General features: G+C 44.8%; 1 protein-coding gene across 11 annotated transcripts in view; it reads right to left on the bottom strand.

Moving 5' to 3' along the window:
• Positions 1 to 21,552, bottom strand: part of dlg3 (discs, large homolog 3 (Drosophila)) — a 693,738-nt gene that overhangs the window by 94,628 nt on the left and 577,558 nt on the right. The window contains exon 1 of one of the 11 annotated variants that reach the window (XM_078547007.1): positions 21,180 to 21,364. The exons of the other annotated variants lie outside the window; for them this stretch is intronic. The gene's annotated coding sequence lies outside the window, so the exon portion shown is untranslated. Of the gene's footprint in view, positions 1 to 21,179; positions 21,365 to 21,552 lie in introns of those variants that run through there. 11 annotated transcript variants of the gene reach the window in all.

Raw genomic sequence — 21,552 nt, 5'->3', positions numbered from 1 at the left:
TTAAGTGGATGGTAAAAGGAGGAGTTGAACAATTATGGACCAAAAAGAAGATTTACGCATTGAGGCAGGGGACATGGTTGAGGTACTAAATAAGTACTTTGCATCTGTCTTTACCAAAGAAGAAAATTCTTCCAATTCATAGTGAAAGAAGAGTTAGTTGAGACATGGATGGTCTAAAAATTAAAAAAGCTGAAGTATTAAGCTGGTTATACTTAAATTTGATGTCACCAAGACCAGATCAGATGCTTCAAAGGATACTGAGGGAATTAAGTGTGGAAATTGCCATAATCTTCCCATCCTCCGTAGATACAGGAGTAATGCCAGTGGACTGGAGAATTGCAAATGTTACACCCTTGTTCAAAAAAGGGCATAGGCATAAGATGAGCAACTACAGGTCAGTTATTTTAACACCGGTAATGGGCAAGACTTTAGAATTGATCTTTCAGGACAAAGTTAACAGTCACTTGGACAAAGGTGGGTTAACTAAGGAATGCCAGCACAGATCTTTTATGAGAAAATCATGTTTAACTAACTTGATTGAGTTTTTTTGATGAGGTAACAGAGAAGATAATGTGGTTGATGTTGTGTACATGGACTTTCAAAAGGCATTTGATAAAGTGTCGTATAACAGATTTGTCAGAAAAATTAAAGCCCATGGAATAAAAAGGACACAAAACTTTGAAAAGGAGGCAAAGGCATTAATGAGGGTGCAGAAAAGATTTATGAGAATGGTTCCAAATCATGGGATTTCAGGTAAGTGGGTAGTTTGGAGAAATGGAGCTGTTCTTCTTAGAGAAGGTTGAGAGGAGATTTGATGGACATGTTCAAAATCACAAGGGGTCTGGACAAAGTAGACAGCGATAAACTGTTCCTATTGGTGGAAGGGACAAGAAGCAGGGGACATCAATTGCATAGACTATGCTTGTACTCCCTTAAATGCAGAAAATTAAGGGGTGATCTAATTGTGGTGTTTAAGATGATTAAGGGACTTGTTAGGGTAGGAATAGAGAAAAAAATTTCTCTTCTGGTGAAGGGACTTTAACATAAAGGAAAATAATCTTAAAATTACAGCTAGTCCATTCAGGGGTGATGTCAGAAATCACTTCTTTACACAAAGGTAGTGGAAATTTGGCATTCTCTCCTCCAAAAAGCTGTTGATGAAAAGTCAATTGAAAATTTCAAAACTGAGAGTGATAGATTTTTATTAGGGAAGGGCATTAAGGCTCAAGGCAGGTAAATGGAGTTAAGATACAGTCCAGCCATGATCTAACTGAATGTCCAAATATTAATTATGTTTAATTATATGCAGGTAGAGGGCATTAATTGAGCACTTGTGCTCTTACAAAGAGGAACAGATTGAAACTGAGTTGGTTAGGTTAGGAGGTGCATGCTTGTACTGTGTAGCTCTGTAAGCTAAAGCCGATAAGATTATATAAATATTAATTCCAGTTCCATCTGCCTAGCTTTCTGTAATACAACATTGTGGCGGAGGATGGTTGCCAAAAGCGAAGGGTGGAAACTAAGAGAAAAAAAATCAGACATAAAAAATAAAATCCCGGTAGCCATTGTGGAAAATGGCAAAAAACAAGTTTAAATTGTCGGGATATGATTACCCTCTAACGTTCTCGGAATCTGAACAATTTGACCAGTGGAAGAATGAAGTGGACATATGGACATCAGTTCTATTCTCCCTAAGAAAAAACAAGATATGACCTTCTTGCTTCCTACAAGAAGTAAAATCAGATGTAAAGTATTTTGTGCATTTGGAGGCCGTCAGTTGGATAATGATGAAACTTTGGGCTTTTTATCAGAGTTCTTGGATGAAATCTACAAGAAAGATCATCTGTTAAATGCCTATGAGGCACAATTAGAATTTGATAGACTTCAGAAAAAGTTGGCCACTCCAAGGAGGAATATATCATGGACTTTAACAGATTGTATGGAAGACTGACGAAATTCAATTTCAGGGTCCATGGATCTAGCATTTAAATTATTGGGTTATGCTCAGGTATCTCATATGGTCAAGCAACTGGTTCTAAATGGTAGCATTACCCAGTTCTCAGGGAAGGAAATTCTGTTGGATCTAATGTCTTGTGCCTTAAAGAAAACCCTGGAGTAACGGTTATTTCCTTCACTCTTCATGGAACAAAGCAGACATTCTGCAGTGACACAAAGAATAGAAGGCTACATTATTGCCAAATTTTGAAATAGTTCAGATACCTGATGCAGACCAATTCAGAGGCTGCCCCTGAGAGCTTACAAACATTCATAAATATCAAACCAACGAGGGCCAAAGCATCATTTTCTGCCCACGGTACCATCATTGGGGCAAGGTGGTTGCTCTGACACCAGGAAGATCTCGACTGAGTCTTCCCCATCCCCTTTGTTAGCTCTTATTTGGCAAATTATTGACTAGCCACTGCTGCCAGGTAAGTGGCAGATGTCATTGATATTGTCAAGCTGTCGTCTTTAGCAAGGTCACCCAGAAGTTTCAGCCCATCAACCCAATGCCATCTTTTCCACTTTTGCTCCCAGTTCCACCTTCAAGCCCACTTCTTCAGGACCGGGAAGATTCTGCCTGTTAAGAGCGAAAAAAATAATGGCATATTGGATTTTATGGTAAGAGGTTTAGAATGTTAGAAAGTTAAGATGTAAGTAAAGCTTTAGAAAGACTACAGTTGGAGTAGTGTGTGCAGTTTTAAGCTCCACACTACAATGAGTATGTTGAGGCAATAGATAAAGAGCACATTGCAGATTCACTCGGTTGCTGCCTGGTATGAGGAAGTACAAATAGAAAGAAAGATTTGATAATTTGGCACTGTTTTCTTTAGAACAGAGGAGAACTTTGCTGAAAGTGTTGAAAATGATGAAGGGATATGGCTGAGTAGATAAAAACAGACTATTTTGAGTGATTGATAAAATCAAATGTAAGGGTCACAGGACAGACAGCAGGAGAAACATTTTAACAAAGGGCTGTGATGCTGTGGAATTCACTGCCAAAGTTAGTGATCAAAGCAGAAATCATGTGAAGATTTAAGAATAGGTTAGAAAAGTGGTTAATGAAACAGGGATTAAAAGAATATGGAAACAGAGAGGTCAATATGCGGTTAGGAGGTTTGTTTATGTGGAGAATAAACACCAGGGGGTGAATTTTATGCCCAACCCCGCTAGCATATTTGAAGGACTGGCTCCTAAAATAAAACGATGGCCTGCCTGCCACCTCTGAATCTGTCCCATATTACGCTGGACGGGGAAGGCATCAGGCAGCCCACCTGTGCTTGATGGCCAATTAATGGCTACTTAAGGGCATCATTCCAGCCCTGCCACTATAATAGGAATGGCAGGGTAAGGCAGAAGCAGGATGGGCAGCCCAGCAGCTTTCGCTGCCTGGGCTGCTGTCAGGCAGGAAGGGGAGGACTCTTTAGGGGATCCCCTGTGCCCATCAGAGGCACCCCCACCCCTAAGATCATACCCCGATTTAAGCGTTCCCCCTGGCCTGTAAAACAGGAGCCCCCACCACTGACCCCTTCACTGAGGTCTGCAGGCCTGTCCAAAATCCCCAGACTTCACTGCTTTCCAGCATCCATGGCACTTCTCTGAGGATTATTTGTAGTCCCAGCTGTGACCACTACTCAATTCTGGCACTGCTGGGACTACAGAGCTGTCTGCCAATTAGATTGGCTGGCAGCTCTCTAGGATGGGACTTCTTCCCAGATGGGGGCGAAGTCCCACTCTAAATCAATTAAGGCAGCCCCCAGGCTATTATCTTTGTGGGGCAGCTGGATTTCTGGTCAGTGCGGTGCTGTCAGATTTTTCCATCAGAGGTATGTGTAATCTGTCCTTCCGTGACATCAACCCCCAGAAGTTTGTGGGTCTTCAGTTTAAACAACTTTAACTCTAGGTCTGATACTGGAATCAAACCCAAGGGGCATTATTGTTGAGGCGTGTTTTTCTCCCCTTGTACTTTCTTGACATATAGGCGGGCTGAATGGCCTGTTCATGTGCTGCCATTTCTATGTAACAACATAAAAATCCTTAAGCCTCAGAATTGTTTCAAAGACAGACTATTTAACTGAATATATAAATTCAAAATAATGTGCTTCGTTTGATTAATTAACCAAACCCATTCTCAATAAACAACAGGCTAAAAATGCAATAAGGCCTGTTAGCAGATATGGGGATTATCACGCTCAATTACCGCAGGTGGAAATGATACAGGCAGCATGCAAACTTCATGCTTCTTTTCCATGATTGTGGTTTGCATTCCAGTGCTAAACATGCTGCATGCTCAGTAGGTGGCCCAGGTTTGTACAAGGCTAGCAGCATTTAAAGCTAGCCTGTACCTCTTAAAGGGAGGAAGTGCATTCTGTCTACTGCAAATGCTGGAAGCCCATGGGAGAGAGTCTCCATAGGAAACCAGAGCAATGGAACAGCAGATCAGTGTCAGGGCTCACAGTTTATCAGACACAACTCTCGAGCCCTTTGTACAGGAAGTAGAAAAGAGGCATTAGGTGTTGGAAGGCCCTCCAGACATGTACTTAGAAGGAAATTGGAGCAGGCAGCCACAGAGGTCAATGCCAGGAATCTGGCCCCAAGGACCTGGATACAGTGCTGGAAAAAAGGTCAATGACCTCACACAGTGATCAAGCTTAGTGAATGCATCTCAAATTGCTGTCTCCTACCAACCATTCAATAATCACTCAAGCTGCTCAATGCACCACACCCCCATCACTCCACCATCAGCAACCTCTGGCAATCAGGACTCATGCCTAACATTCATATATTCTACCTAAACCGTCACACACTAACCCCTGCTTCAAACCTCACACCCACATCTCACAGTATCCACACACTTCCATCTACAGGCACATCATCTAAACACATTGCATCACACACACAGACACTCTTTCCTCTCTTTTGCAGGAAAAGGCAGTAGGTAACAGGAGGCAGCAGCAAAGAATTGGCAGGGTATAGGCTTGACTGCATATCCTCACTGTATTACTGGTGTGGCCATCACTGTGGTTGCGGTAACTGGCATTGCTCAAGCCATCCAAGCTGACAGCATGTTCCTGCCTCACACACCATCTGCAAATCCAATACCCTCATCTTGCAATGTGACATGAAGCACAAGCTGCAGGTAGTGTGACCATGAAGCTGCAGCTTTCCACTCATCCCCCTGCCCCAATCCTCCCTTTCTGCATTTATGCTTTCAGATACTCAAGGCCAATCAATGGTGCCTGAAGATGAAGGCCCTGAGGAAGGGCACACCTCTAAGAAAGAAGCACTGTCACTTGATCTGACACTTGCAGCTACCAGCTCAGATACTGGCACTGTGCATACCTTTGTTCATCTGTTGGTGTCACCATCTTCCCAGAAGGTTGATTACCATGGATCTCCACCTCTGTCTGTCTGTACACATTCCACATAGATCAACTGTATGCAGTCTATTATATCCATCATCCATTTTCTCCTCTGTTTCCCTCTCCTACTTTTTCATCAGTTTTTCCTTCCAATAATTGTTTCTGTCTACCATATGCTTTAATGATATGACCAAAATATTGATATTATCCACTAATTTCCTCTTTTCTCCAGCCATTTCCAGCATTTACTCATTAGCCTTTCTGTTTGTGTAAGATATACAAACATCCTCTTATATGTCCACATCTTGAATGCAGTCAGCTTATCAATAGTCTGTTTGTTGTTCATGTCTCCGAGGCATATGACATAGATGACTAAATCTCGCATTCTTTTTCTAAGATTCAAGTTCAGTTTCTTTGATGTTAACACATCCTTCATTCTGACAAAGCTGGTCTTGCTATCTCAGTTCTCCTTCAGATCTCTCAATCTCATCTCCTGTCATCTATGATAATCTGCCCAAGCTTTGTGCATCTTTTCACTTGTTCCAGGATTTGTCCATTTACTTCAATTTCAACTTCCAGGGTTAGGTCTCTGTTTATCACCATTGTCTTGGTCTTCTTCACATTCATTCTTAATCCATATTCCATGCTCCTTTTCACTTTGTTTACAACTTCCTATAGTGCCTTTTCTGACTTGCAGTCATCTGCGTATCTCAAATTGTTGATGTTCAACCCAACAATGTTGCAACCTCATAGACCTATATCTCTGAAGATAGCTTCAGTGTAAAGGTTGAACAGTTTTGGGGATGTAACACATCCCTGATGCACTCCTTTTTTGATGGGATGCTATCAAGTCTCATCATTACTGATTGATTCCAAAATAGATTCTAAATGATCTTTTTATCATTTCTGTCAATTTCTAGTTTGTTTGAGTACTTCATTATTTTCTGATGGTAGACTCCATCAAATGCCTTCACATGGTCTATAAAGCATACCTACACAGGGTTTTGCACTTCCAGGTATCTTTCAATGACTACTCTCGAGTTAAAGATACCCTCTCTTGTTACTTTCTTTGGTCTCTGGTGCGTACCTTAGATGGAGGGTAGTACAGAGACTGAGTATGAGTAGGCTGCAGCAAGGCCAGGGGAAAGGATAATGCATGTGCTGTAGCATCAAGTTGGAGACCAGTCCTGCTGTAGAGAATTCAAGTAACGACTTAGATGGGGTGATGAACAAGAAAAAACTGATGGACCTGCACATGGAAATGCTTGTTGCATTGGCAGGCTTGCCAGAGAGCCTTTAGTAACTGCCAAGGACCATGGAGGAGTCCGGCTACAACTCAGCACAGGGCTTTGAGCAGAACCTGGAGCCCATCCTGCGCTCAATCTGAGTGAGTGTCCCGCTGTCATCGCGCCCTCATGTGATATCTCGCTTGACATGTGCTTCTGACTGCCGCAATTAAGTGGGCAATTAAGCCCATTAATGATGCAACTAACAGTGATTTTACGTGGCCCATCCACATTTACGGTTGGCGGACAGGCCATTCTCCCAGGTGGCATTCACATTTTTGCTCAAACCTCGATCCAGGGTGGGATGAAATCTCCACGGGGAAATAAAATTAAAAGAGATATCTGGGGACTGTATTTTTTATGAGGTGTGCTTTCAGTGCTTGATTGTGCTACATGGACGTATTTTGCAGCATTTTTGTCATTCCTTTATTCTATGGAGGTCTGCAGCTCCCTAGGGCAGCTGTCTGCCTTAGGGAAGCTCGCTAGAAGTGCTCACCCACACCCTCGGTTAGGTCGTGTGCCCACCATCTTCCCGCCTTCACCCCAGCAGCGCTGAGCATCTCTCAGCTCGCATTTCACACTGGCTGGCCATTAATTGACCAGCCAGCGTGAAATCACAGTTGGGGGTCAATTGCAGCCAGAGGCCCATTTCCCATCTGCTTCCGGGCCTGCCGAGCGCTCACATCCAACGAACGAAAAATTAAGGCCACACAGTCTCTCTCTCTCGCACACTCTTTCTCTCTCTCTCTCTCTCTCTCTCTCTGTCTCACACACACGCTCCTCTCACTTTCCCTCTCTCTCACATGCACACTCTCTTTCTCATTCTGTCTTAGTCAAATTGGTACTGAAGCCCCGATTCCGGCAGTCCCGCACTGAGCCACACATTTTAGTTGGGGAAGGGGGAGGGTGTGGGGTTGAGATGGGGATGGGTTGTTGTTTGTACGTCTTTGGTTCACGGAAGTAGTTGCACATGCAAAAGTGAAGCTGCCTTCAAATAGAGCTAATTTTCGTTAGTGGAATGTCCAAAACATGATTTGTGGGCTTTACACTTTTCAGTAGGTCTAAACTTAATGGCGTTCTCTAGAGAAGTAGGGTACCCTTTTGGATAGGTGCATGGACACCTTTGAGAAAGGTAAGGTGCCCTTTGGGAGAGGGCATGTGCTTTGGGATTGTTAAAAACAGACATGAGTGTGCATAAAAAGTGGATAACTCATTGGAATTGTCAAGCTGTCGAGGCACTTAAATCCCCTTGGAACTGCCAAGCTCTCAAAGCACTAAAATCCTCTTGGAACTGTCAAGTTGCCAATACATTTAAATCTCCTGCCCTTTAAATCTTTGCACAAAGTCTGCAGTTTTAAAACAAATCAGTGCTTGCTATTTCACTCTGTCTGTTGAGATATGCCCAAGGGTTATCATTATAGGATTTGTGTTGCATGACTGATCTCACAACTTGTTATCACAGTGGGGTGCCTGTCAGTTCACAGTTTGATTGACAGTTCCAAGTGATTATAAAGTATTTGATGTGGGGCAATGGATACAAATGATGAAAGCAAATTGCTGCAGATACTGGAAATCTGAAATAAAGACTGCTGGAAAAACTCAGCAGGTCTGTGGAGAGAAACAGTGTTAATGTTTCAAGTCCGTTTTGACTCCTTCAATTTGGTCTTATGTATTCGCTGCTCCCAATGCGGACTCCTCTACAACGGGGAGGCTAAATACAGACTGGGTGGGCGCTTTGCAGCATACCTTCGCTCAGTCTGCAAGCATGACCCAGATCTTCCTGTCACTTGCTATTTCAACGCACCATCTTGCTCTCATGCCCGCATGTCTGTTTTCGACCTGCTGCAATGTTCCAGTGAAGCCCAAGCAAACTGAAGGAACTGCACCTCATCTTTCAATTAGGCACTTTACAGCCTTCTAGAATTATCACTGAGTTCAATAACTTCAGACCATGAACTCTCTCCTCCATTGTTACCCCCTTTTTGAAATCCAATTGTTTTTTTTTAATTTTACTTTTTATTTTCATTATTTATTTATTTTTAGTTTTTTTATCCTTTTTCCCCAAACCCCTCAAACCACCCCTCCCCCACCCCACAGAGTCATCTGTCACTGGTTTCTATGTTGTGCTTTTACAGACCACTGACCCTTGTTCTGCTTTTAACACATTCTGCTCTTTCCTTTGTGCCACTATCAGCACCTTCTTTAGTTTTTACCATTACCGTTAACACTCCCTTTGTCTTGTGTCCATGACATATTTGTCAATCTCTCCTTAGCTCCCACCTAGCCCTGACCTATCTTGCTCCACCTTCTCCACCCCCTCTTAAACAGTATAAAATCCATCACATTCCTACTTCTCTTTAGTTACGGGAAACACCGTCTCACTAGCTGGCGGCCTCCGATTTGCTTGCCATGTTTTACCTTGTCGCTTCCTCACTCCGGACACCATATTTAAACTGCAGCCATGCGCACATTTTTCAATGCTTGCAGTCCAGGACTGCTCCAGTGAAGATATGGCCCCAAAAGCCAAGAAGAGTGCAGCCCCCCCAAATCAGTCACGCATCCCTGGGATGAATTTTGGACAAAGTGGAGCCCTGCCGTGATGTCCTCTATCCCCGCTCTGGCTGCAGGAGGCCCATCAGTCTCAGCACTCTGGCTTGGGAGGCAGTGGCAGCGGTGGTCAGTGCCAACGCTGCACGCAAGAGGTCAGCCATCTAGTGCAGAAAAAGGATAAATGATCTCATCTGTACCACCAAGGTAAGTTAGCCATCTCATCACTCTCAACTCACCCACTCAAAAGCCCATCGCAAATTCACTGGAATCTCACTCACTGCCAGCTCAAGGAACATCACCACTTACTCTCTCACACACACCCTCATATCTCCATCTGGCCTCATTTACTCTGGAGATTGCCTCCTCACCCATCCATGGCTCCACGCAGCACACATGCACACCTGGCATCCTTCACATTTGGCCTGGCATGCACCTTGCCCAAACTCTCTCCATCTGTCTTTATGCAGGACAAGGTCATGCACAATCGGGAGAGGTCCCAGACCAGGGGTGGAGTGCCAGACATCAAGGCCCTCACTCCGTTCAAGAGTTGTATATTGGAGCTGACCGGAGAGGATGTGGACTGTTTCTGCGGCAACGGTGAGGTCGGTGGCAAGCATCCACGTAAGGATCCTGCACCAGTTCATCCCTCTGTCAACGATACTCTGAGTCCACTGTTCTGTGTGTAATGCGGCTGCCAAGCACTAATAATCTCCACTTTCTTTCCATGGCACATCTGATACGCTGCCCTCAGGCAACCTTGACCTTGACTTCAGCACCAAGTGCACTTCGGATGAGAACCCTGAGGGCAGCACCATTGAAGACCAGTCACAGCGCTCACCCACACCCTCCACCAGTGCAGCGACACACACACCTCGGTGGGACCTAGATGTAGAGCAGCCTCTGGGTCACAATCTGGTGAGCACATCACACAATCTGTTCTACGGCAGGCAGAGGCAGGGACATCTGAGGTCACCAGCACTTGGGGGATTGCTGGAGGCAAGGAATCTGCTGCATCCTGAGTCAGATGATGAGCCTCTGGACTCAGTCCTCAATCAGTTGTTGGAGCAGCAAAGACAATCATGGGAACATCAAGAAGGGAGATCTGGTGCACTCCTCAGATTGCAAGGGACGATGAAGGAATCTGACCGCCTTCCGGCTGAGGTGATCGCGCCGTGATGCTGATGCACCGAGGTCAACACTGGCAGAATGGCGACCTTCATGGAAACCATGGTCTAGGACATCGGTTCTGCACTGCTGTATGGGCTGAACTCCATCACTGACACCATAGTTGGCCTCCAAACGTATCAACACAAGAGGAGTGCAGGGCAGCTCGATCTCACTCCAGCTTCCCCTTCTCCTCAAGGAATCAGCTAGAGGCTGTTGGGCACCTATAGGGCGGAAGACCAGCAGCTTGAAAGCTCCAGGGCCATTCACCCAGGTGGCTTCGGGAATGTCCGGCTGATCCAAATCCCTTTCTCCTGTGACCCCATCATCTCCAGCTCCACAGGCCGAGGACAGTGCACTTGGCCCAGAGTAGGATACTCAAAGCAGGCCGGGGCCCTCAAGGACACCCACCAAGATCATCACAGACAGGACATAGCAGTCAGCAGGCTGCCTCCACCTCCGCTGTGGATGTCAGGGAGCACCAAGATTTAGCAGCAGGGTTAGGAAGCTTAAGAAGATGTAGTTGCACTGCATGGACACAGATGTTAATCACTTGTACATAATGCTCACTTGTGTAAATAAACTCCCAAGAATGTTTCCTTGTCTATGGTTCCTTGTTATGATGAGCAGTGTTCGTGTCATTTAGATGTGGAGCCTTGATTCCTGCATAAGATAAAGGCAAGTATCTCAGTCCAGGGCCTACTTCACTGTGCAGTGTGTAACCTTAAGAGCAAAGTGATGGTCTGGCTTCACATTCACTGGACACAGTGATGCCTGCACCTCGATGGTGCTTGCCATTGCTGCCAGAATGCTGTGGGCAGGCTTTACAGAGTTCTGTCATCCTCTCTATGTGCTCTCAGCACGTTTGAGGTGCGGCTGGGCCCGCATCTCTTCAGCATCTGTGTCCGGCGATGGTGTAGTCATGAAGGGTACTTGTGATGAAGGCTGCCAAAGGGTCAGGTGTACTTTCACGGCTGCGTCTCCATGATATGACGCTGATCACAGAGTGCAAGCGAGCTGCCATCAGCTAGACAGGAGTCAGATGTTCATAGAGGCAATGTGAAGATATCTGGAGTATCCCCACTGCATGCCATCATCATCCTCCTGGAATCTTGTAACTGTTAGGGCTTCCACTGCGGCTCCATGACATGAGCCTGAGCACTGAGGGTATGTGCGCTGCCATCAGCCACAGAGGATTCAAATGTTCATAGATGCAAGGTGAGGATGTCAGGACTGTCGTCACTGCATCTTGTCATCACCTTCCACGAAACTTGCAGCTATTAGGGCCTCACGAGCGTGCCTGCCTCGTCTGTCCAGTGTGATGGCCTCATCGCCAGCATCCTCGCCTTCCAGGAACTTATCACCCTCATCCCCTTCACAGAGGAGAAGTGCACCTCTTCCATCTCCTCCTCAGACAGGTCCTCTCATCAGCTTGTGTAACGCACAGCAAGCTACGATGATGTGTGAAAATCCTCTGGGGACTGTACTGCATTGCTCCACCAGAGCTATTGAGGCACCAGAACCTCATTTTCAATATGCCAATCGATTGCTCCACCAAAGTCTGGGCTGTGGCATGAGCCTCATTCTACCATCTCGCTGCTGCAGTCTGTGGCCGTCGCACGGATGTCATTAGCCACATCCTTTGTGGGCAGCCTTCATCCCTGAGGAGCCAACCTTGCAGGCTCTGTGCACCCTGGAAAATGTCAGGGATCTGAGACCTGCTCAGAGTCGTGGGCGCTCCCTACAGGATGCGTTTGTGGTGGTTGCAGAACAGCTGTACATTCAGTGAGTAGAAGCCCTTGCGGTTCGCAACTGGATTGCTTGTTGCCATAGAGATCCAAGCACCACGAGTGTAGTCGAGGCACCCAGCGCCCTCCCCGCCAATCCCAGTGCTTTTGCTTCCTGGCTTGCCCAATCCCGGTCGAAATGCACAAAGTTGTGTGCTTTTGCAAAATTGGCACCTGCGATATCCTGGATGCACTCGTGGGTGGAGGCTTGTGAGATCCCGCACAGGTCATCTGTGGAGCCCTAGAATGAACCACTGGTGTAAAAATTGAGCACCGCTGTCACTTTCACAGCCACTGGCCGTGGATGCTCTCCAAGTCCCCATGGTGTCAAATCCTGCAGCAGGTGGCAAAGTGACCAACCAGTTCCCTAGACATACGCAGTCTTCAGCGACACTGGTTCTTGTTCATCTGTAGGAACGACAAGTGCCGTCTATAGACCCTGGGTTTAGTGAGGCACCTACAAGCGACGGCTCGCTGTGGATCTTCAACTGCATGTGCAGGAGGCCCTGCCACACCTTCATCTTGAGGGTGGTGCTCCTCCCATTGGCATTGGGAATTGTGAGCGCGGCTGCAATTTAAATATGGCGCCCGGCGTGAGGAAGCAGCAAGGTAATGGCGTGGCGTTCAAATCGGAGACCGCCTGCCAGTGATCCGGTTGTTTCCCATGAATGCATTATTGATCAGGTGGGACGCGCTGAGAAGGGGATGATATGGTGTGAAAATCTGTCATTGTGTCCGGTGGGTAAAACGTCGTTTTTCATACCTGTTACTGCACTTAGTGTAAACCTAAGATGATTCTGCCTCATGACCTGAGTACAAAAATCACAGTTAACACTCCAGTGCAGTACTGAGGGAGCACTGCACTGTCGGAGGTACCATCTTTCGGATGAGACGTTAAACCAAGGCCCCAACTACCCTCTCAGGTGATGTAAAGATCCATGACATTATTTTGAAGAAGAGCAGGAGAGTTATCCCTGATACTCTGTCCAATATTTATCCCTCAATCACAATCGCGAAAGAACAGATTATCTGGTTATTATCACATTACCGTTTGTAGGAGCTTACTGCATGCAAATTTGCTGCCGCATTCTCTACATTACAACAGTGACTACACTTCAAAAGTATTTCAGTGGCTGTAAAGCACTTTGGGATATCTGGTGGTCATGAAAGGTACTATATAAACTGAAGTCTTTCCTTCCTCCTTTAAGATCCTCCTTAAAACCTATCTCTTTGATTAAGCTTTTGGTTATCTCCCCTAACATCGGCTTTTGTAGCTCAGTGCCAAATTTTGCTTTATAATGCCCCAGTAAAGTGCCTTGAGACTCTTCATTATGTTAAGGGTGCTATGTAAATATAAGTCGTTGTTGGCCAAATGCTATAGTCCCAGTGACAGTTGTATGGCCAATGGAAGACTGCTCACTTTCAGTTGAGGAGACTGCAGATGCCTTTGGAGGCTGAATTGAAGCAGCTCTGGGCCTTGGAGGCCCACCTTCAGACTTTAACACATGGCATGGGTGGCAGCAGCCTGGGTTGGCTGACAGGCAACAGCAAGGGCACTGATGGAGTGGCAGTGTTGGAAGCCAAAATACCGTATTCGTGAAAGAAGACAGTCCATCCATACTCCATGGAACTACTATCAGTGCCCCATGTGGAGGACAGATTGCTGGATTGCTGTGACGCCTATAAGCCACTTTAAACACTGGTGTCCGCAGCTGTGATGGCAGCAGTCTGAGCTTCCCCTGCAGCACTCAGATTTTAGGTGGAAGCTGCTTGTGCAGCAAAGAAACCTGAGGCATTAGCCATCAGACACTGCATCATCCTTGTGACATCTGTGCTGTTGGAATTAGCCACCAGTTCCATGCTGGAAAGAATGAGCCCCAAGCTTGAATCCAATTTGATGCCAGACTCCTCCACGTTCCTTGAACACAGGCTTTTTAACAAGCTTCCCAATGTAACCTGGAGCACTAAAGTCCTCATGGGAGTCCTCCACAGCAAAACTCATATGCAACCTTGCCCTTCAAGGAGCTAGCACCTGTGCTATCCTTGCCTTGGCTGCAGCACACTTGTGCCCAGTGTCTCACATTGTTCAGATCCCACCTCTATGCTATTCTCTAAATTATGCACAGTGTGTGACTGGCTGCAAGTGTGAAATCAACAGCCGGTGTGTATTCATCATCACTATCTCCTTGTTCTTCCCTCAGTGCCTGGCCATATTGTAGTTCTTGGGTATCTGAAAGGAGTAAGGGATAAGGGTAAGATTGTGGTGAGTGGAGGGAGGAAATCAAGAGGTTCATGCCTACACCATCCACAGTTTGTAAATCAGAAGATAATTGTGGTATATGGGGCAAGTAGTAAGTGAGAAGGAGGACTGAGTATGAGAGTAGCGACATCCTCACTGAAATCAACACTATAGCTGACCATGACAACAGCAATGGCTGTTAATGGCCAGCACTATCTCCTCCATCAGGGTTAGAAAATGCACACAAGAACACAAGAATTAGGAGCAGGAAAATGCAGTGCCCTTTATTTAGTTCCTGCTGCCTCAGGTTGTATGTCACCTTCTCCTGCCAGAGAAAGGGATGTGTATGTAGTGCTATCTATTTGTGTGATCAGGGTGTCCTGGTTTAATAGCCAGCTGTGTGCAAGCTGTGAGGTGTGTGTGTGAGGCTTGCGACAGTGCTAAACGTGTGAGAATGAGGTGAATGTTAGTAAGAGTTCTGACTGATAGATTGTTGGGTTGTTGAGTCGTGGGAGGATTTGAGTAATGGCTGAGGCTAATGGTAGGATATTGCATTTGAAGATGCGTTTACTCACTTAGACCACTTGTGTGAGGTCAATAAACTTCTTGCGACACTGCATCCAGGTTCTTGGGGCTAAACTCCTGGCATCACCCTCCACAGCTATCTGCTCCTACTGCCTTTGCACCACGTGGTTGGAGGGTTTCCTGCACCCCCCTCTCCCCTGAGTATACAAGACATCTCTCATAGAGTCATAGAGGTCTACAGCACAGTAAAAGGCCCTTCGGCCCATCGAGTCTGCGCCGGTCAAACAAGTATCTAATTATTCTAATCCCATTTTCCAGCACTAGGCCCATAGCCTTGTATGCCATGGCATCGCAAGTGCACATCCAAATACTTCTTAAATGTTATGAGGGTTTCTGCCTCTACCACCCTTTCAAGCAGTGAGTTGCAGATTCCCACCACCCTCTGGGTGAAAAAATTCTTCCTCACATCCCCTCTAAACCTCCTGCCCCTTAAATCTATGCTCCCTGGTTATTGATCCCTCCACCAAAGGAAAAAGTACCTCCCTGTCTACCCTATCTATGCCCCTCATAATTTTATACACTTCAATCATGTCCCCCCTCAATCTCCTCTGCTCCAGGGTAAAATAACCCCAGTCTATCCAATCTCTCCTCATAACTAAAACTCTCCAGCCCAGGCAACAGCCTGGTAAATCTCCTCTGCGCTCCCTCTAGTGCAATCACATCCTTCCTATAATGCAGATTCCAGAACTGCACGCAATACTCTAGCTGTGGCCTAACCAGCGTTTTATACAGTTCCAGCATAACCTCCCTGCTCTTATATTCTATGTCTTGGCTAATAAAGGCAAGTATCCCATATGCCTTCTTAACCACCTTATCTACCTGTCCCACTACCTTAAGGGACCGGTGGACATGTACACCAAGGTCCCTCTGATCCTCAGTACTACCCAGGGTCCTACCATTCATCGTGTATTCCCGTGCCTTGTTTGTCCTACCCAAGTGCATCACCTCACACTTATCTGGATTAAATTCCAATTGCCGCTGATCAGCCCATCTGACCAGCCTGTCTATATCCTCCTGTAATCTCCTCCTTTCCACTTGTACCAAATCTTCTAACGCAGGGTTGGAAAATCTTGGTACCCACTCTCCCATGTTCAGGCACTCTTCAGTCTTTTCTAGGTCGGATTCAGTTCACAAAGGACTCCCAAGATCTGCTCCAGCCACAATCCACCTCCTCTTTAAGAGGAGCAGACTAGTGTCAAATACAGCTGACAAGTTACAACTTTGGGTCCTCTGCTGATGCATGCAACCAATCAACAATGTGGTCAGCACTGGCAGCATGCAGAAATCATCGCAATGGGCATACATTACATTGAATGGGCACGAGCTAATCATACATCGCAATCCCAGAGCTAATTTCGGGGGGAGCTATCCAATTCACCTTGTAGGTCTGTAGCTACTGGGGACTGAGATCCTGCTGCCTCCTTTACTTTCTGTGATTTATTCACTGATGGTTCGACTTGAAGATAACTCTCCAACAGGCCTCTTGTCGGATACAGCTTTCCTCATTCCACTAATGCTGATGCATTCCTCACAACCACAGGCGTTATGCTTGATGAACACACAATTAGTGGGATAACATAATGGCTTTTTTTTTATTTTAGAGTCTAAAATATTTCCTTTAACAATTCCCTTTAATACAATCAGGTGTGTAAATGTATGTTTGCACCCACCAGGAGTGTCTCTAGTGTTCAATTTACAACATGAAATTACTGTATTTATCATCAGGAAGGCAAAGCATTCGGAGTCAGGACCATTTGCGGGTCCGGGTCCCGACACCTGCAGTGTGCATTCCAGAACGATCTTCCGGGAGGCACTCTCCTAATTGGGCCGCAGATGTGAAAGCAGCCAATCAAGGATGGTTCCTGAGACTGCACGCCCAATCAGAGGACCCACAGCTTTCCGAGGCTGGCAGCCCCACTGGGACTCAGGCAGAAATGAGAGCACAAGCCGTGCCTCAAAATAGAGGCATCCTCAAAAATGTACAGAAAATTTCTGAATGAATCGGACCGAGACCGGTAGGCCCATAGGGACACAAGATTATTTTAGGTTGTAGGTACAGTCTTTCTTACCTGTGTTGGGACATGGAGTCTTTAGCTCCAATGGCCAACGGGCCTGCTGCTGGGAGGCAGCCTCCAGCGAGCTGCCAGGCTTGACACTTAGCGGGAGTCCGCTCCATCGTTGGGGAGATTCCAGCAGAGTCCCCCTCATTAGGTCCATAACTGAGGAGTATTGGCTACCGTTGTAGCCGTTGTTCACCCACCGCTGGCGGAGACTACTTTAGGAGAGAGCCGGACAGTGTGGAAGACCGACTTGTTGGACAGCACCATACGGTAGTGGAGCAGAAATGTTAGGAAGGGAGCTATTGTACATTATCCAAGAGATCAGCATCGTGCTCTCACAATAGAATATTACTTTGGGTACTTTTCATAATGTATTTTCCAGAATTTTGGAATGCATTTTTAATATATGCAATGTGTAAAATTCATTGTATAATCATAACACACAAATAATGTTCTCTTGGTATTCTAGTAACAGATGTATAGAACAGAAAAGTCCCAGGTTCCAACTCTGTTGAGTTAACTAATTGCAGCTGGGGTGGCACTTGAGGCACTAAAATTGACCTCAATGGCCTAAGTTAAGGCAGGGAATATTCCTAGTTATAAAAACAAAAAACTACTGCGGATGCTGGAAATCCAAAACAAAAACAGAATTACCTGGAAAAACTCAGCAGGTCTGACAGCATCGGCGGAGAAGAAAAGAGTTGACATTTCGAGTCCTTATATTCCTAGTTGCTATTTATTGACCCCTGCTGGAAGTACACGTTGCGTATACATCAGGTGAAGAAAGGATAGGGGTTCCATTGTGATTTTTTTCCTCCGACGGAATAACCTACCAACGATTACTGTCAAGAATGGTCTAGTGGAGGTTAACTAAAATCTATGGAACTGAATTCAAGAAAATGTCAATGTTTTCAGGTGAAATTGGAAGAATTCAAAAACAAGTTTCAATCTTACATTGTGGTTTTAAGATTTAAGTGTCATCAGAATCCATGTGGAAGCTGGCCCCATATCTACAGATAATATCGCCAAGTACCAGCAGGTAGGTGAGGAACAGCAGGGAGATAAGGATAGATCCATGGACATCTCTGGAATAATGGTGCGAGGGCAGGAAGAGAAGGTATTACAGCTGATTTTGTAAGATTGTATAGATAAGCCTGGAAGCAAGCAAAAGTAGTCTCACTAAGATGGATGTCAGAGGAGAGGCATGGAGGAGGAGGATGATATGGACAACAATGTCAAAGCCTGCAGAGAGATTGTGGATAAGTAGGGATTATGTACCATGATCACAGAGGATTTCAATTATGGCTTTGCTAGGTATTTTAGTGCTCTGGCAGGGGCAAAATAATAATTGGAGGATTTGAATAGGAAATTTGAGGGAAAGATGGGTGGTGACATGTTCAAGGACTTTGAAAAGGAAAGGGAGATTGAAGCTTGCGTGATTATTTACAAGGGTAGAGGGATCATGGATAGATTTTGTGAGATGGCGGTAATGAAGATGATTTTGATAGAAGGGGTGCGTACTTGAGGAGGTAACTGTTTATAGTGATTTGCATGGGGACTAGGGAGGGGATTTGGATGGTCACTGTTCAGTGTCAAAGGGGTCAAGAGAGCAGGAAGTGGGCCTCATGGTTGAGATGCACTCAGAGGGGACATTGAAAAAGATGGACGAAAAGCTAGAAAAAGATGTGGTGTCAAGATTAGGGAACAGAAAAATGTAACAGCAGAGGCAGCTGAATGAATAATCTCAACCTTAGTGATGGAAAAGTCCATGAGCTCTTTGCTCCACTTGGTGGTGAGTGGAGAAGGGACAGGAAAGGAGGCTAAGGAGTAGTGGGGAAAAGAAGCTGTGGGTCTCTTTTGCTCCCAGGGTGATCCTGGAATAGTGCAGCACTCAAGGTGGTCCAGCTGGATCTGGGGATTGATTGCTAAACCAGTAGATGTGCTGAAGTCTGTGCACTGTGGGCTTTGGGGCCATATCAGAGGTAATGACCAGGTTGGGCGAGAGTAAGGGTATTACTGGTGACATGGCTATCAAAGGTTAAGGTGACAGAATGGTTCAGCAGATCAATAACTGCACAAGTATCATGCAGAATGGAAAGGCCAAAGGCTAAACAGTTGGGAGTTGGAAAGTACAGTTGTAGGTGATTTGAGGAAGAGTTTTGTTTTCCAGAGATGGACTGAGAAGATAGTAGGGTTGGAAGGGAGTAAAAGGATATGTTTAGTGAGCAATACATGGAAGAGGTTGGAGATAGTCTTGTCAATGGCCTAGATCATGGGAGCAGAGAGGCATCAGGAGATAATGAGGTTGAAGGAGTAAACGTGAATTTCAATACAAAAATGTATATGGAGAGAGAGATTTAGAAAGGGCAAGAGGGAAGTGAATTCAAAGGAGACAGCCAGGAGAGCTAATTTGTAAATATGATGTGTAGTCACTAAGAATGGAGATTTAATTGCTGCAGAGGTTGAGGGACAAAAAGAGGGAAGATATTAAGGGTAACGATTTTGGATGGGGGTTGGAGGACAGTAAAAAAAATAAGGATTTTTGAAGGAGAGGTGAGAAAGGTTGGACAAGGTGAGGTGGTTGAAGGAGTAAAAGGTTCCAGGAGAGTAGGGAGAGAATTCAATGTGTGACTGGGTAATAAAGTAACATATTTTGGATGGGCAGCTGATATAAAGTATAGCCAGGATAAAGGGGCAAATTTTACCACTTGTAAACTATATTTCAGTGAAAGTCAGCAAATCAATGAAATGACACATAATAAGGTCATGGATGGCAGGGACTTTATTCATGAGTGAATGAGCATTCTGCAGAAAAATATGGAGGGGGTGCTGTGATTAATCTACTAGGCAGAATCCAAGGAGGTAGCATGGGTTGCAAAGGAGGTTAACAAGGTTCTCCCCCAACAAGTGCTTGGGCAGGAAATTTGTTGAGAGAGGAGTATGGACAGTTGAGGTAATTCTTTGTAAAGGAGCAGTGACACATGCCTTGATGGTACTTTGGAGAGGGATTCAAGGAGGGCAATTTAAGCCTCTAACAGTGGAAAAGTAGGAATATAGAGGAGTAGTGATGGATTGGGGTTGCAGGCAAAGTAGCCAAAGAGGGAAGAATTGGAATGTAGTATGACTAGGCAAGAGAAAAAGGAAGTGACAGGGCAGAGGACTAAAATAAAAGGAAGATAGAAGGAATAGGATCTTATATGCAACTTGACCTTCAAGTAACCTAACCTATTATTACAATAATAGATCAATTATAACTTCTGGCCTTAAAAATGCCTGTGTCCTATTTTACCTCTTATAATGTTCCTGCCTTATTCTATAAAACAGCATTATTCTTGATTTATTGTGTACCAAGAGAGATTATTACAATCTGTATAAATTGAGCATTACATGGTACAATACTCACTTCACGATAAAACAATATCTTATCTGATTTGCTATGAATAAGGACACAGAAGATCTGCTACACATTAGGAAGATGAAAGGATTTGGGCAGAGGTTCTGATGTCTATACTCAGACACAGTGAAGTAGCCATTTTTGATTTGTTCCTGAGAAATTTGAGGCAATATAGATTTTTCTGTGATGGATGTTTTGCATGCACGATAAACACATGCTAAGGCAAAACTTTACATATGAGCATACTTACCCCAGACTTATTTCTTAATTAATTGTTTCTTACTTGCTTTATTAAGATTATGTTAATTGAATTTTTTGACCTGAAATGTGTTTGAATTAACAGGAGTAGGTATTCGTAGATCTCCATAGCTTTGTTTATAGATAAAAATGAATATACAGTGAGGTTGAATCTGTGCAGGGTATTTCTCAATCGTCCGCTGCAACTTCACATAAACTGTACTTCTCCGAGGTATCCATGGAACTGCCAACTAAATTTACGGAAGATGATCAGGAGAACCCTCATGGAAATTGAACCCCAAAGTGTGTAAATAGCACTAGATTTTTTAAAGATGATTCGCCTCACATATCACAATTAAAAAAATAACTGCATATTCGCATGCTGCAGTGAATTAATTCGATCTCGAATATAGTTAATTGCATTGTTTTCCTGTCAAGTTTACTTCAGGTAAAGTTCAAATGTTCATGCTGTACTATTCTTTTGATATTTTAATTCAAAAAGAAAAATCACAAATACCTCAGTCCCAATAATGGCTTCCGGGCATATAGCACTGTCAGATCTCAAGCCTTTTCCATAGCTCTATAAGTTCCAATCGGACTTACAAACAACTAGTCCTGACACACACTGAACTGTCATCTTGCTCTGAATCTGAAACGTCTTCCTGAGTTGTATGCTCCCAACTTCAAAATCTGGTGGTGTTTGATCAACTCAGAAGGGTGACGTTTTCTAATTGTCCATGGGATATTCTGGGAATTTTAATTTATAAGAAGTATTTAAGAATAATTTTATTGGTTTACCTTTGGCTCTTTGCCAGATAAATTATTAGCAGTTAATTATTGACTGCCTGTTCTTGATTGGTATTTTTCATTCCTGTTTGCTACTTCACCAT

This window comes from Cetorhinus maximus, chromosome 8, assembly GCF_964194155.1.
Source record: "Cetorhinus maximus chromosome 8, sCetMax3.hap1.1, whole genome shotgun sequence".
NCBI lineage: Eukaryota > Metazoa > Chordata > Chondrichthyes > Lamniformes > Cetorhinidae > Cetorhinus > Cetorhinus maximus.
This window is presented reverse-complemented; position numbering and strand designations above follow the sequence as displayed.